The sequence below is a fragment of the Schistocerca nitens genome, chromosome 1 (genome assembly GCF_023898315.1).
Source record: "Schistocerca nitens isolate TAMUIC-IGC-003100 chromosome 1, iqSchNite1.1, whole genome shotgun sequence".
NCBI classification, from domain to species: domain Eukaryota; kingdom Metazoa; phylum Arthropoda; class Insecta; order Orthoptera; family Acrididae; genus Schistocerca; species Schistocerca nitens.
In genome coordinates, this window is record NC_064614.1 from 528,635,477 (window position 1) to 528,640,059 (window position 4,583).

A 4,583-nucleotide genomic window follows, 5' to 3' on the forward strand; every position below is an offset into this window, starting at 1 on the left:
TGTGAAGGAGTGGTGTCACTGCCTGGGCCGCATTTCAAAAATGTGGGGAATCACTGGATCCATTCTGTTTTCACCAGAAAGTGGCAATAAATTTTGAGACCGAGACTTTCAAGGGTTTAGCAAATCTGAAGTACAGGGGAGGGGGGCTATTGATTAATGGTATGAGATTTGATATGGCTGAAACACAAGTTAACCTTCCTATTACAATTACTGGAACTGCTACGATTATAGATTTATGACCAATGTATTAGCCAGGAACACCTTTCAGTGTAGTACTTACACAAAATTTAACTTTTCTGAATAGCACTTTAGATTTCACATTGCTACCTGATCAAATCAGAAAGAAGACAAGTGTCAATGAGTCGCATGTACAATATGTACAGGAGTATTATATACAACGTAAACTGTACATTGTAACAATTGGTGTATCAACCACTAGTATTACTGTGTTGCTAGCATTTGTTTGTGTTTTATATTCTTAGACAAATAATCAGGAATGCAAATGAGAGACCGATTCATGAAACTCCTGTACAATGAATTAACATAAACAAGTAAAAAGACGGAGAAATGTGCGATTAAGCTGTGTAAATAGGATAAACTCGAGTTAGAAGTTAGTAAGTAGAACTATTATTATAATAACATTGAACAATGTACTAAGGAAATAAACAAAATGTGGGACAAATGTTCTAAGAGGAGGAAGGTGTTGCACAGTGGAACATTTTTGTGTGGGAAGACAAAAAACTAAGGTTATCGGCCGAGCATTGCATCTGCAGTGAAGCCAGTGTGTCAACAGCTGTGGCATTTGCCGTAAGTGAGTACACTTGGCAAATAGGCTGGCAGATACAGCAAGCTTGGCAAGGCAGTGTGTGGCTGCGAGCAATTCAGTAAGAAGTATGCAACAGAGACAGGTGAGTCTCAATGTGCCTCCATAACATTATTTATGGAGCACGATTCACTTTGCAACTCCATTCACCATGGGTTTATCAAGAGGTCTAACTTAACAAAACAAATCGTTAAGCAGATGTAGCAGAGGGGGAGAGTACTGATGGCTAGGAATAATGGTTTGGTCACTAAAATGATGTCTAATAGCAAGACCCCCTTCTCCAACTGTAATAAATACACCAACCGACAGGCCAGTAGTCACTTGATCAGAGGGATCGACAGCGTTCGTCTTGTTCATGCTCAAATCTGTTTGCTGTTAGGTAAAGTTTGTGAAGATTGTTCCAGTTCTCTGGTATATCTCTGCTACACTGATGGGTGAGGATGACTGATATTTGTGAGCTGCCTTCAAGACTGGGAAGACAACTGCCACTGATGAGCTACTCAGGAGGCAATCATCATGACACTGAGATTGGGCGCAAGCTGCTCTAATGTCGCAGCCACCAATCCACCACTGGTTTGCAGAAGGGCGGGTCAGGATCGGTAAACAGCATGACATCACAACACAGTCATGTGCTGGGCAATAGCATCGGTCATCACAATAACCAACAACAATTAAGTGCCTGGTGGGGCATCCGACAACTCTACAACACAGTGTGTGAGGCGAGGGGAGCCGTGGGATGGATTGAGCACTCCTGCTTTCTCTCAGAGGTCCAGTCAGAGAACCACAGCAACCAACAGACATAGTCTCTGCTCCCAGGACCTAACTTAGAAAGGAAGCAGCTCTCTGGATTGTAAAAATTACTAAACAAACATGTCTTACAATTAATTCTTCTGTTACTGCATCTGCTCATGCGTCTAGGAAACTACCACGACCATCCTAAACACACTAGAGCAGGGCTTAACAACTGGCCGGTTTTGAGCGCGAGTACTTGCGTCTGCTCAGGCACGTGCTCGCGAGCAGGTGCAAGGTCGCGGATTAGGGAGGGAGGGGAAATGCGCGCGCACGTTTGAATAGGGTCGCAGCGTGCCTATTGAATTCGCGCCGACTGTGTAACGTTTAAAGTACTACGATCAGCTCTAACAGCCACTTCGCTGGTTATGAATCATGTCAAGTCGCCGTTGTGCAACCCCAACCATGCTTTCGCAGTTCAACCCCCATTGGGAGGAATTGTATCTGTTTACAGAAAAAGATGGTGTTACAAAATGTTTCGCATGTCACAAAACGCTGAATTCTTTTAGGAATTTTAATTTGCAGCGACATTATATGTCGTACCACGCGAAAGACTACGGAAGTGGAAAATGTGATGGACCAGATCGTGCACAGGACGTTATTAAACTTAAAAGGAAGCTATCCGAAGATGATCTGGACGACGAAGAAAAATCAACTGAGGCAGTTCTCAGAGCGAGTTACAAAATTGCTTTGCTTTTAGCAAAATCCCAGCGCCCCTTCACTGATGTCGATTTAGTAAAAGAATGTTTGGTAGTTGCAGCGGAACATTTGTGTCCATCTCAAGTTGAACAGTTTCGGATTGTGCCATTATCTAACACGACCATTATGCGTCGCATACAGGACATGGCAGACGATGTCCAGAGCCAGCTTGCAAATATCTGTAAAGATTTTATGGCGTATTCTCTAGCTCTGAACGAAAGTTTTGATATCACTGGAACACCGCAGCTTGCCATATTTATTAGAGGTGTTAATAGAGATCTTCAAGTGAAGGAGGATCTCCTCGATGTAGTAGCCATGAAGAACACTACAACCGGAGGTGATATTTTAAGTATTGTTGAAGAAAGTATTGAAAATATAGGATTGTCGTGGAATTCTTTAGTTTCAGTGTCTACAGACGGTGAACCAGCGATGACAGGGAAAAAAAAAATCAGGTTTCATTGCGCTGTTGAAGGAGAAAATGCAAAAACCGACCGTGCCGAATGAAATAAGGGGCGTTCACTGTGTGAGCCATCAGGAAAACTTATGTGCAAAGAGTATCACTCTAAAAAATGTGATGAGTGTTGTTCGTACAACCAATTATATAAGGAAGCAAGGGCTACAACACAGGCAATTTAATAGCTTTCTTGAGGAAGTAGAAAGCCAGTATGGTAGCCTGCCTTATTACAGCGAGGTCCGCTGGCATAGTCGTGGCGAATTATTAAATCAACTGAGAACATCAGCACTTGCTCTGTGTGTTTCTGCAGCAGACTATGCAGCGCCAGTATGGGAAGCATCTGCACATGCTAACCAGGTTGATGTAAGTGTAAATGAGACAATGAGAATTGTTACAGGCTGTCTCAGACCCACACCAACGTGTAATTTGTACCTACCTGCTGGAATTGCCTCATCCAAGATCAGAAGGCAGGTGGCAGCAGACGCTGAGAGAACAAAGAAAGAAACAGAATCTCGACACCCACTGAATGGGCACGTCACTCAGGCTCGGAGGCTTGAGTCTAGAAATAGCTTTATTGCAAGAACCAAGATCCTTGACGGTTCACAGGAAGATAATAAGAGTCCGTAAATGGGAGAATGAACAAACCGCACTGCAGATAACACCAAAAGAGCAAATAGCACCTGGAAACAAACTTCCTTATACCGTGTGGAGAACAGTAAATAGGCTGAGGGCTGGTGTACCCAGATGCAAAACTAATCTGTGCAATTGGGGACTGCTAACGACGACGACGTTCTTTGCGGATGCGGAGAGGTACAAGACGAGGCACATCTGCTCATGTGCCGACTACTGCCGGAGCCCTGCAGTTTTGTGACCTGCTACAAGCCAACGACAAAGCCGTAGCGATGGCTAACTATTGGAAAAATAAAATTTGATCTGGACACGGAAAAGTAAAGTAGTAAATCAATTTTTTTGCCTATTAGATGAGGTAGATATGTTCATGGAAATAAATAACATGTGTGTTCCTGAATTTAAAGAGCCGTCATGAAAATGTGATCTCGCGTTCTTAGCAGATTTAACTAGCCATCTGAATGCTTTGAACATTTCACTACAAGGTAAAGATCTGCTAATTACTCATTTCATAGATCGAATACGAGCTTTTAAAATGAAATTGACACTTTGGGTGAGTCAGCTGGAAACAGGAAATATAGCTCATTTTCTTAAATTATCATCCATGCAAGATTTTCACAAAGACTGTGAACGTTATTCGCATAATTTAGTTGCCCTTAAGGAAGAATTTGATCAACGCTTTCAAGATCTGACAGCACTAGACAGTGATTATGATCTGTTCTCCTCTCCATATTCAGCGAATATTGAAGAGATTGGTCCTGAGCTGCAACTAGAAATTATTGACCTGCAGTGTGACAGAATACAGAGAACAAGAAAAATATTTTGGAATTCTACAGACACTTCCCTCAGGATAGATTTCCTCGTTTGCACAAACTGGCGGCTACAATAATATCAATGTTCGGTTCCACGTATGTTTGTGAACAACTGTTCTCTGCAATGAAATGTAACAAGACGCGCCTGAGAAACGCATTGTCTGATCGAAATTTAAACTGCACGCTGGGCCTACAATGCACAAGAACAATTACTCCGAACATAGACGCAGTTGTAAAGGGCAAAAAGTACAAGATAACCGAGAATCCCACACTTCAGTGACACCTTTTACTGTGTAACCATTCACATATTCATACGAACGTAGACGCATACTCTTAGCTAATAAAATTATGTGCCACGTGTACATTCTCCTTTATTTGT